We start from the raw sequence: 12,542 nt of genomic DNA, 5'->3' as shown, positions 1-12,542 counted from the left end.
CCTTTCCAATTCTATTAATCTGTCAGTTCTTGGCTAGACAGCAAACCAAATCACCATGTTGTTTGTTTTCCATTTGCTCTTGATGTTGAAAATTAGCAGAATGTCTTCCTTCCATTCTTACCACAGTGTGAGAGAACTGGCATATCAATGATATGCCGATAAATACCATCCTGTTCCATAGCCTTGCCAGTTCTTAGTTGTCACTGCTTTGGTTCAAAATATTTGGGACTCATCTCTAGCTGATAGGTAGCAGATAGCCTGAACCATTGTCATTCAATTTGCTTCTTGTTAAGCTGCTTGGAACAAAGTGAGCCATGCCTCATTACAGAATGAGCCATTCCAGGAAATGGAAGGTAAACATTTTTATATCCTCAATAGAAAAGGGCATTGTCTTTTAAAATTGACAATGATACTGGTTGGAAATGTTAAGCATTAGTGCTGTTACTTGTCGTGCTTTCTGTCTGAATTTGCATCAACTGCTTGGGCTGAATTTCCTGAATGATCAAAAGTAAACTGTGTCTTAGTCCAGAGGAGAATAAGCAGCCACAGGCTTTATTACCGCATACATCAGATTTTGAATTAGCGATTTTGCTAGGTTACATCTTTTTAATTTTAACATGCCTGACATATGGCAGTAATTTTGAAAGCACCAGAGCATTGGAAATTTAAGAATGGGAAGGTTATAAAGCACAAAAGGAATGCTTTGTTACTTTCATTTAAAAAAAGCTTTCTATTTGAAAACAACAGGTTCCTGATTATTATTATGATCGCTCGTACACAAGTTGAGAATCTTCAGAAGACAGGTTGCCTTCATCCAGAGAAGAATATTAGAATAAAGAACTTCAGGGCATAACAACTGCATGATGACTTTAATCAAAAGATATATGTTCTGCTAATGATTTCCATGGATTTCGTCAACATTAGAATAAATTTCACCAGCTCCATAGCTTCAGGATTTATTTGTTGATGGATTTATCCTGTTTCATACCACCAGATTCAACGGCAATGGGTCCTGAGAGTTTATGGCATAGAATATAAACATACGAAAAAGACAATCAACCATAACAGCATTAAGGATAATGGTAAATATTCATGCCCAAAATTTCTTTAGAGAAGCTTTGTTTCCATAAAGCCACCAGGGAGGGTTTCAATCTGATTAGAAGGCATTCTACAACATGGGGGGGGGGGGCTACAACAGAAAAAAATTGCCCATAAGTAGTGGTTGCTGCTAAGTGTACAGCAACTGGCTTCAGTGGCTCTGTTGCTGATGCTGGCTGCTAAACAGCTCTTCTGTTTTGCTGAACAATATTGCTCAGCTTTGCTCTGAACTACCGTAGCTTATAAAAGTCCATAAAATTTAACAATCAGGTTCTGTGAGCCAGTACGAATCAGTTCCACCGCACCATTGCCTGTAAGACCTAGCTCACGGTATGTGGGAGACCCAAAGGTGTTTTTTCAGGAGGCAAATGGACTTTCTTGTTTTTTCTTTTAAGATGTTTTGCTTCTCATCCAAGAAGCTTCTTCAGCTCTGACAGGATAGTGGGGAGTGGAAGGATTTATACTCCTTGCATTAGACTCCATTCCCCAAATCCTTCCATTCTCCACTATCCTATCAGACCTGAAGAAGAAAACATGAAAGTCCAGTTGCCTCCTAAAAAAGCACCTTTGGGACAACCATGACCTGGATGAGTGAGAATCTCTACAGACTTATGTGGGAGAGATGTCCATTATTGCCAATGGTTCATTAAATGTGTCAGAACATTGTTTGCACCAATTCTTATCATTTCCATTTGTTGTAGTGCATGCTATATGAATGAGAGTTCCCCCAAATGTTTTCCTTCCTTCCTTCCTTCCTTCCTTCCTTCCTTCCTTCCTTCCTTCCTTCCTTCCTTCCTTCCTTCCTCCCTCCCTCCCTCCCTCCCTCCCTCCCTCCCTCCCTCCCCTTCCCTTCTATTCCTCTCCCTCCCTTCACTCCCACCTACCTTCCTCCCTGAAAAAAAAAAAGCAAAAAACCTCTCTACACTGCTTGATTTTGTGCTTGATTTTTTAAGCAAAGCTGGGAAATCAATTTGATTGATCTAAGGGAAATAGAGCACTTACAAAAACATTATACTATGACCTTACAAAAAAAGAAGTGCATGTCTAGCAATTTGGCATAATAAGGTACCAAAAATATTACGCCAAAGAAAAAAATGCATTAAATGGTGATGAAAATGTTATTTATTTATCTTATCAAATTTAATATATAGCGTGAGCTTCAAGTTGAGTTTGATTCTGATAACATTATGGGCAAATTCATGGATTTATCTTGGGATAAACATGGAAGTTATTTTCACAGTTGCTATTTATTGGTTGTGCATTATGTATCCCAGGGGTAATTAAGCTGTACCCCTTACCTTACACTTAAAATCTTCTGAAAATAATAATAAATCCTATTGCAAGAACAGTTTGATCTGCCTTAACAATCACTGAATGGAGAGAGAGAGAGGTAGGAAAGATATCCGAAGGAATGAAAGGAGATAACAGAAGGCAATAATGGTGATGGGCTTGGTATGAAAAAAAAAAGAAAAAAGAAAAATAAGATGTCTCTACTTTTGACTTGCCTTGCTTATTTTATTTTATTTTATTTATTTTATTTCTCACAACAGTATATATAAGCATAAGCATGAAATAACTATACGATATATAAACATATATATAAGCATAAGTATGTAATAACTATATGAAATTAGATACAATCAAAGGGGACATTAGGACAGAAACAGTAGGCACATTGGTGCTCTTATGCACGCCACTTACGGACCTCTTAGAAATGGGGTGAGGTCAATAGTAGATAGTTTTTGGTTAAAGCTTTGGGGATTTTGGGAAGAGACCACAGAATCTGGTAGTGCATTCCAGGCATTAACAACTTTGTTACTGAAGTCATGTTTTCTGCAATCAAGATTTGAGCAATTCACATTAAGCTTAAATCTATTTTGTGCTCCCGTATTGTTGTGATTGAAGCTGAAGTAGTCTTCAACAGGAAGGACATTGTAACAGATGATTCTATGAGTTAAACTCAGGTCATGTCGAAGGCGGTGGAGATCTAAATTTTCTAAACCCAGGATTTCAAGTCTGGTGGCATAAGGTATTTTGTTGTAAACAGAGGAGTAGAGAACTCTTCTTGTAAAATATTTCTGGACACTCTCAATTGCATTAATGTCTAAAATGAGGTATGGGTTCCAGACAGGTGAGCTGTATTCAAGAATTGGTCTAGCAAATGTTTTAAATGCTCTGGTTAGTAGTGTAGTGTTTCTGGAGAAGCTACGCAAGATTAAGTTTACAACTCTTAAAGCCTTTTTTGCGATGTAGTTGCAGTGGGCTTTGGCACTTAGATAATTAGATATGATAACTCCGAGATCTTTAACGGGGTGGGGGTCATCTACAAGGTAACGTCATCTACAAGGTAATTGTATCCTACCTCTTGATATAAAAGGGGATTCTTATCTTTAAATAGTATAAATGTAAACAGATACTACTTCCATAATGTCTCTCAGTTCTTCCCCCAGCACTGACTTTCTTGTGGAGAATGGATGCTGCCTTGAAACATTTGGTTTAATAGGAAGGCAGAGTATAGAATGAACAAACAAAATGAATGAACAAATGTTGAATCAGATTTGGGGTGCTGATGTAGAGACATACTGTAGATTACAAATGTATGAATCACTGAGCTACAGTAATCTTCTGTTCATCTTTACATTCACATTGTTTAATGGTAAAAAAGATAAAGGTTCCCATCACACATGTGTGCTAGTTGTTCCTGACTCTAGGGGGTGGTGCTCATCTCTATTTCAAAGCCGAAGAGCCAGCGCTGTCCGAAGATGTCTCTGTGGATTCAAACCACTGAACTGCTGATCTTTCGATCGACAAACTCAGCATCTTAGCCATTGAGCTACTGTGTCCCTATTGTTTAATAGTAAGCATTATGAAAAGTTTATTCACAATATCAGCCTTGACTTAGATGGAAGTTAATCAAAGAGAGAAGCAACCTAGAACTAAGGAGAAATTTCCTAACAGTGAGAACAATTGACTAGTGGAACAACTTGCCTCCAGAAGTTGTGGATGGTCCAATAGTGGAGGTTTTTTAAGAAGAGACTGGACAGCCATTTGTCTCAAATGGTATAGGGCAGTAATGGCTAACCTTTTCCGGACCAAGTGCCCAAAGTGCGCATGCGCACCCAAACCCCCAAAATGCAATGTACGCATGGGCCCTGTGCATGGGCCCTGCCCCTGCCCATGCGCATGTGGCCCCCTGCACATGGCCTATCCCACACACATGTGGGCCATGGACCCTCCCAGTGAATGCAGTGCACCTCCACATGCACAGTGGGGCTGAACTGGGGTGATGGCTTGCATGCCATCAGAGAGGATGGTGCATGCCACCTCTGGCATGCGTGCCATAGGTTCACCATCATGGGTATAAGGTCTCCTGCTTGAGCAGGGGGTTGGAGTAGAAGACGTCCAAGGTCCTCTCAGCTCTGTTATTCTGTTCTGTTATTTTGACCAGATTATAGACTTCACCTAAAAGGTTCTATTGAATGGACTGAAGACGTGGCTTCTTTTTTTCCCCCGCACACAATTTTCTACCAGCAATGCCTGTGGCAGAACTATAAAAAAAGGGGTGAAAAGAAGTCACTATTCAGATACCAGCAAATGGGTCTCTTTTCTGCTGACACATTCTAATTCAAGAAAGTCACTCATCTTTTTGCTTACTTGGGTTATCTGACTATGCCTGAACTGCAATGTTTAATGAGCTCATGAATACGAAAGGTGAATAGAGATGGGGAAACTTCATATTTTCTCTCCTTCTATCTCTTATTTACTCAGAAGTAGTGTTTAAGCTTTGCTTTTTATTCCTTTTACCTCTTTAGGCTGACTCTTTCTAAATTAATCTCTTCTTTTGCCTCTTTTCCTAGCCATGCCGCCAGATTAAATTTCCTTTACTCTTCTTCGTTCTTTCCAATGCAAGGCTTTAATATTTTTCCAGAACTGATTTTTTTGGGTTTTTCTTTTTTGGTCATTCTGTTGTTTATTTTATTTATTTTATTTATTTATTTTGTCACAATATTATATATAAACACATATAATGAAAGAAAAACAATAGGACAGGAATGGTAGGCACTTTTGTGCACTTATGCACGCTCCTTATGGTCCTCTTAGGAATGGGGTGAGGTCAATGGTAGACAGTTTTTGGTTAAAGCTTTTGGGAGTTTGAGAAGAGACCACAGAGTCAGGTAGTGTATTCCAAGCATTAACAACTCTGTTACAGAAGCCATATTTTCTGCAATCAAAATTGAAGCGGTTAACATTAAGTTTGAATCTATTGTTTGCTCTTGTATTATTGCGATTGAAGCTGAAGTAGTCTTTAACAGGAAGGACATTGCAATAGATGATTCTGTGTGTTAAACACAGGTCATGTCTGAGTCGGCGGAGTTCTAAATTTTCTAATCCCAGAATTTCAAGTCTGGAGGTATAAGGTATTTTGTTGTTGGGACAGACTTTTTTTTCCTCGTTGGAGTTCTCCTAATTCTGATTTTCTTCACGGACTCCAAAGAAGATGACCTGTCATTTCTGCCCTTATTTACTAAGTTTCCTAAAGGGTCCTACTTCCTCTTTTTCTGACTTCATTTACAGTAGTTTAGACTTGTGCAACCAGATCCAGGGGTGGGCTGCTGGGGGTTCGCAGGGGTTCAGGAGAACCTCTAGCTATGATTCTGTGCAGTTCAGAGAACCCCCAAATCCCACTCCTGGTTGGCCCCTTCTACCCCACGCCACGCCACGCCACCCCTCCCAGGAGTTCCCACACAGCCCGTTTTGGATGCAGGTAAGTGCAGAGTGTGTGTGAAGGCTTGAGGAGGGCAAAAATGGACCTACCAGAAGTTCCAGAGGGCTTCTGGAGCTTGGGGAGGCTGTTTTCACCCTCCTGGAGACTCGAGGAAAGCCTCTGGAGTCCAGGGAGGGCAAACACACACACACTCACACCGGTGGTGTGACTAGACCATGGCTACCATGGCCACACCCATCCAGCAACCTGGCAGAGAACCCCTTGCTAAAATTTTTGAAGCCCAGATCTGTAGCACCTGTCTACAACTAAATGACATCAGAAAGAGACTCTTATCAGCTTGCACCATATTTTAGTTGCTTTACCTAATTTTTTTTACTTATTCTCTTTGGAGACCTTTGGAACAATTAATAAAAGAGTACCAGGTAATAATGGATTTAGGGAGTAGTGCTAGGGCCTGGATTGTGATGGGGATAAGAACGGGGCTTTTGTCTCAAAGTCAGTGCAATTCTATCTGCACCTAATTAGTACCTGTACTAATCTAATTTTCTGTTTCCTTTTAAAAATTCTTTGCTTATTGCTATCTTATATCCCTGCATCTGTTTTATATCCCTGCATCTGTTCTGCTTTAGTTCCTCATTGTAGTCAGGGTCTGTGGGGTGTTCCTGGAGTGACAAGCTAAAACGACCAGAAATGCATACCAAGAGTATCTGGAAACTGAATCATGGAAATTGGACTTCTTTTCTTTTTTGTTTGAAAGGTTTCTCTGCTTATCCAAGTAGTCTCAAAGGGAGACTTTTCCAAAAGGCAACTGGACTAATTTTTTTTGAGGAAGAGAAGACATTTCACTTCTCATCCAAGAAGGTTCATCGGTTGATAAAAAGTGACCGTCTTCTTCTTTTTCCTCAAAAATAGTCCACTTACCTTTTGAAAAAGATCCTTTGAGACAGCTGTGACCTGGATGGCTGAGAGTCTCCAAGGACATTTATCCAAGTAGCTTCTTCAGTCTGAGTAAGTTGGTTAGCGGGACCCCATATCCAGGGTGGTCTCAGGACATAGTTAGGGTTCCCCTTAATCACGGTGGGTTTCCAATATTCTTACCACCGGTTCACTCCGCGCACACATGCACGCTTCACATGCACCTGGCCTTCCGTGCATGTGCTTTGCTTGCTAGCATGCCTTCTGCACATGTGCCTGGCCTCAAAAACATGCCTAAATAGGATGGCATAGAGCCGGGGCAGATGGGTGGGTGGACAGGCCCACCCGCGATCTCCACTACTAGTTCACCTGATCTGGTACGAACCGGCTGAATCCCATCTCTGCCCTTAATCAACTTGCTCAGTCTAAAGAAGCTGCTTGGATAAGTAGTGAAATGTCTCAAACTAAAAAGAAAAGAGGTCCAGTTTCCATGACTCAACTTCAAAACAATTCTACTTGGAAGTTTGAGGATTTTCATCAATATATACCAAGAGGGGGACATCGTGGCTTAGTGGGTAAGACACTGAGTTTGTCGATCGAAAGGTTGGCAGTTCACTGGTTCGAATCCCTAGTGCCGCGTAATGGGGTGAGCTCCCATTATGTGTCCCAGCTTCTTATTTATTTTATTTATTTATTTTGTCACAACAATATATGTAGGTATCATAAAAAAAGATTATATAGTATATAAACACATATATGAGTAAATATAAGGAGGTATAAGCATATATATAGGAAGAAGAAAAGAAAAACAATAGGACAGGAACGGTAGGCACGTTTGTGCGCTTATGCACGCCCCTTATGGTCCTCTTAGGAATGGGGTGAGGTCAATAGTAGAAAGTTTTTGGATAAAACTTTTAGGATTATGGGAAGAGACCACAGAGTCAGGTAAAGTATTCCAAGCACTGATGATTCTGTTACAGAAGTCATATTTTCTGCAATCTAGATTAAAGCGGTTGACATTAAGTTTAAATCTATTAGTTGCTCTAGTATTATTGCAATTAAAGCTGAAGTAGTCTTTAACAGGAAGGACATTACAATAGATGATTCTGTGAGTTAAGCTTAGGTCTTGTCGAAGGCGACGGAGTTCCAAGTTTTCTAAGCCTAGGATTTCAAGTCTGGTGGGATAGGGTATTTTATTGTTTTCAGAGGAATGGAGAACTCTTCTTGTAAAATATTTCTGGACACGTTCAATTGTATTGATGTCAGAGATGTGGTGAGGGTTCCAAACAGGCGAGCTGTATTCTAGAATTGGTCTAGCAAATGTTTTATATTATTATTATTATTATTATTTATTATATTTGTATACCGCCCATCTCCCGAAGGACTCAGGGCGGTTCACAGTCAAAAACAACAGAAAAACATATAATACATAAAAAAGCTAAAAGAATAGACAGTTAAATTCAATTGATGCTCTAACTTTTAAATACAAATTTAAGACCTCATTTAAACCCTTTTTTTTTAAAATCCCAAGTTTAAAACTACGTTCAAGCTAGTCCTGCTCTTCGAAACAGCAGCGTCTTCAGCTCACGGCGGAAGGACTTGAGATCGGGAGTTGACGGCCCCAGAGGAAGCCTGCTCCAGAGGGTAGCCCCACAGAGAAGGCCCTCCCCAGAGGTCGCCAGCCGACATTGTTTAGCTGACGGTATCCGGAGGAGGCCCTCTCTGTGAGAGCGCACTGGTCGGTGAGAGGCTAATGGTGGCAGTAGGCGGTCCCGTAAATATCCCGGTCCTAGACCACTGGGAGCCAGTGCAGATTACGCAGGAGGGGTGTCACATGGGAGCCAAAAGGTGCTCCCTCTATCACCCGCGCAGCCGCATTCTGGACCAGTTGGAGTCTCCGGGTACCCTTCAAGGGGAGCCCCATGTAGAGAGCATTACAGTAGTCCAGGCGGGATGTAACCAGGGCATGAGCAACCGTGCATAAGGCAGCCCGATCCAGAAAGGAACGTAACTGGCGTATCAGGCGAACCTGATGAAAAGCTCCCCTGGTGACGGCTATCATATGATCTTCAAAAGACAGCCGTGCATCCAGGAGGACGCCCAGATTACGAGCCCTTTCCGTGGGGGCCAATAGTTCGCCCCCAATGGTCAGTGATGGAATTAGTTGACTGTACCGGGCCGCCGGCATCCACAGCCACTCGGTCTTGGTGGGATTAAGTCTGAGTCTGTTCCTCCCCATCCAAACCCGTACGGCCTCCAGGCACTGGGACATCATTTCAACAGCCTCGTTGGGGTGGTTAGGGGTGGAAATATAGAGCTGGGTATCATCAGCGTATAGATGACAACTCACCCCAAAACCACGGATGATCTCACCCAGCGGCTTCATATAGATGTTGAACAGAAGAGGCGAGAGAACCGACCCCTGAGGCACCCCACATAAGAGGCGCCTTGGGGTCGATCTCTGTCCCCCCGTCATATGCTGTGGTTAGTAGTGTGATGTTTTTGGAAAAGAAGCTACGCAAAATTAGGTTTACAATTCTTAGAGCTTTTTTTGCTATGTAGTTGCAGTGGGCTTTGGCACTTAGATCATTTGACATGAAAACTCCAAGGTCTTTAATGGGATGGGGGTCATCTGTAAGGTAATGTCCATCTAGTATGATTTTAGTTTTTGGGTTCTTTTTTCCTATATGTAAGACTGAGCAATTGCTGGTTGAGATTTGGAGCTGCCAATTTTTAGATCAAGCGGATAGATGATCAAGGTCATTTTGAATGATAGAAGTATTGTCTGTGGTGTTAAATAGTTTGACATCGAGAACACAATTCTGCCAACCTAGCAGTTCAAAAGCACATAAAAAATGCAAGTAGAAAAATAGAGACACCTTTGGTGGGAAGGTAACAGCGTTCTGTGTGCCTTTGGCATTGAGTCATGCTGGACACATGACCACGGAGACGTCTTCTGACAACGCTGGCTCTTCGGCTTTGAAATGGAGATGAGCACCACCCCCTAGAGTCGGGCGTGCTAGTGCGAGGGGAACTAGTGCGAGGGGAACCTTTACATTTACCTTTATACCAAGAATATATAAAAGAGTCACTGATGTGTAAAGGCCAGTTAAAGTGAATATGCATCTATATTAGGCAGGAGTAATTTAACGGGTGCTGGAAGTGGACATTCACCTTAATAATAACAGCAAAGCCACAATTTCACACTGTGCAGGTGAAGGCAGGGATAAGCTATTCATTTATTTTACCAAGAAAACTGTATGGATAAGAAAAGCTAAAATGGTTGATGATACAGTGCTAGCTAACAGGCTCCTGAAGTTGGATGGTGCTCAACATGTTACTGAGGAAGAGCTAAGGGTTTTTCAGAGTACTAATGGTGTCTATGAGGTGGCAACATTAAAACTTTCAGGGCGTCTAATTGCTGAAGTTGTTATGAAAGAATGAAAATTTGAAGCATCAAAGACAGAATTAAATGAGGGCATGGAAAAAAACTCTGCATGTTGAAAGATGAAATAAATCAACTATATATTGACATCTTAGGCAACAGTAAATTGAAATTGACTAAATTGGATGCTGTCATCAGAACATTATATTGCTTACTACTCATGACATGAATAACTAAAAGGAAAGGCATTGCTTTCATAATCAGAAAGGATATAGCAACAAGAAAACAGTGACTTTAAAAATGAGCCTTTAATATGACAATTATCCAAGTATATACACTAACCACAAAGGAAAGTTAGGAAGAGAAGTTGTTGAGTTTTATGGTTAAGTTACATCTGAAATCTACAGAGCATGCAAGCAAGAGATGCTGCTCAAAATTGAAGACTGGAATGCAGTCTTCAAACAAGCAAAGCACCTGGATACCATGGGCATTCCAAGATGGAAAACAACAGTTCACCCAGGATCAGGTTGGCTGTCGTGGGAGCCATGGCCCAACCTGACCCTGGGCGAACTGGTTGTTAAATTACACTCCAAAGAAGATGACCTGTCATTTCTGCCCTTATTTACTAAGTTTCCTAAAGGGTCCTACTTCCTCTTTTTCTGACTTTATTTACAGTAGTTTAGACTTGTGCAACAGATCCATGGGTGGGCTGCTGGGGGTTCGCAGGGGTTCAGGAGAACCTCTAGCTATGATTCTGTGCAGTTCAGAGAACCCCCAAATCCCACTCCTGGTTGGCCCCTTCTACCCCAGCCCACCCCCACCCCTCGCAGGAGTTCCCGCACAGCCCGTTTTGGATGCAGGTAAGTGCAGTGTGTGTGCAGAGGCTTGGGGAGGGTGAAAAACGGACCTACCAGAAGTTCCAGAGGGCTTCTGGAGCTTGGGGAGGCTGTTTTCACCCTCCTGGAGACTCGAGGAAAGTCTCTGGAGTCCAGGGAGGGCAAACACACACACACTCACACCGGTGGTGTGACTAGACTATGGCCACCATGGCCACACCCACCCAGCAACCGGGCAGAGAACCCCTTGCTAAAATTTTTGAAGCCCAGATCTGTAGCACCTGTCTACAACTAAATGACATCAGAAAGAGACTCTTATCAGTCTGCACCATATTTTAGCTGCTTTAGCTATTTTTTTTACTTATTCTCTTTGGAGACCTGTGGAACAATTAACAAAAGAGTACCAGGTAATAATGGATTTAGGGAGTAGTGCTAGGGCTTGGATTGTGATGGGGATAAGAACGGGGCTTTTGTCTTAAAGTCAGTGCAATTCTATCTGCACCTAATTAGTACCTGTACTAATCTAATTTTCTGTTTCCTTTTAAAAATTCTTTGCTTATTGCTATCTTATATCCCTGCATCTGTTTTATATCCCTGCATCTGTTCTGCTTTAGTTCCTCATTGTAGTCAGGGTCTGTGGGGTGTTCCTGGAGTGACAAGCTAAAACGAGCAGAAATGCATGCCAAGAGTATCTGGAAACTGAATCATGGAAATTGGACTTCTTTTCTTTTTTGTTTGAAAAGTTTCTCTGCTTATCCAAGTAGTCTCAAAGGGAGACTTTTCCAAAAGGCAACTGGACTAATTTTTTTTGAGGAAGAGAAGACATTTCACTTCTCATCCAAGAAGGTTCATCGGTTGATAAAAAGTGACCGTCTTCTTCTTTTTCCTCAAAAATAGTCCACTTACCTTTTGAAAAAGATCCTTTGAGTCAGCTGTGACCTGGATGGCTGAGAGTCTCCAAGGACATTTATCCAAGTAGCTTCTTCAGTCTGAGTAAGTTGGTTAGCGGGACCCCATATATGTCCTCCAGGGGGGTCTCAAGACATAGATAGGGTTCCCCTTAATCAGCGGTGGGTTTCCAATATTCTTACCACCAGTTCACTCCGCGCACACATGCACGCTTCACATGCACACCTTCTGCACATGCACCTGGCCTTCCGTGCATGTGCTTTGCTTGCTAGCATGCCTTCTGCACATGTGCCTGGCCTCAAAAACATGCCTAAATAGGATGGCATAGAGCCGGGGCAGATGGGTGGGTGGACAGGCCCACTCGCGATCTCCACTACTAGTTCACCTGATCTGGTACGAACCGGCTGAATCCCATCTCTGCCCTTAATCAACTTGCTCAGTCTAAAGAAGCTGCTTGGATAAGTAGTGAAATGTCTCAAACTAAAAAGAAAAGAGGTCCAGTTTCCATGACTCAACTTCAAAACAATTCTACTTGGAAGTTTGAGGATTTTCATCAATATATACCAAGAGGGGGACATCGTGGCTTAGTGGGTAAGACACTGAGTTTGTCGATCGAAAGGTTGGCAGTTCACTGGTTCGAATCCCTAGTGCCGCGTAATGGGGTGAGCTCCCA

Source organism: Ahaetulla prasina, chromosome 3 (genome assembly GCF_028640845.1).
Source record: "Ahaetulla prasina isolate Xishuangbanna chromosome 3, ASM2864084v1, whole genome shotgun sequence".
In the NCBI taxonomy this organism is placed as follows: Eukaryota; Metazoa; Chordata; class Lepidosauria; order Squamata; family Colubridae; genus Ahaetulla; species Ahaetulla prasina.
This window is presented reverse-complemented; position numbering follows the sequence as displayed.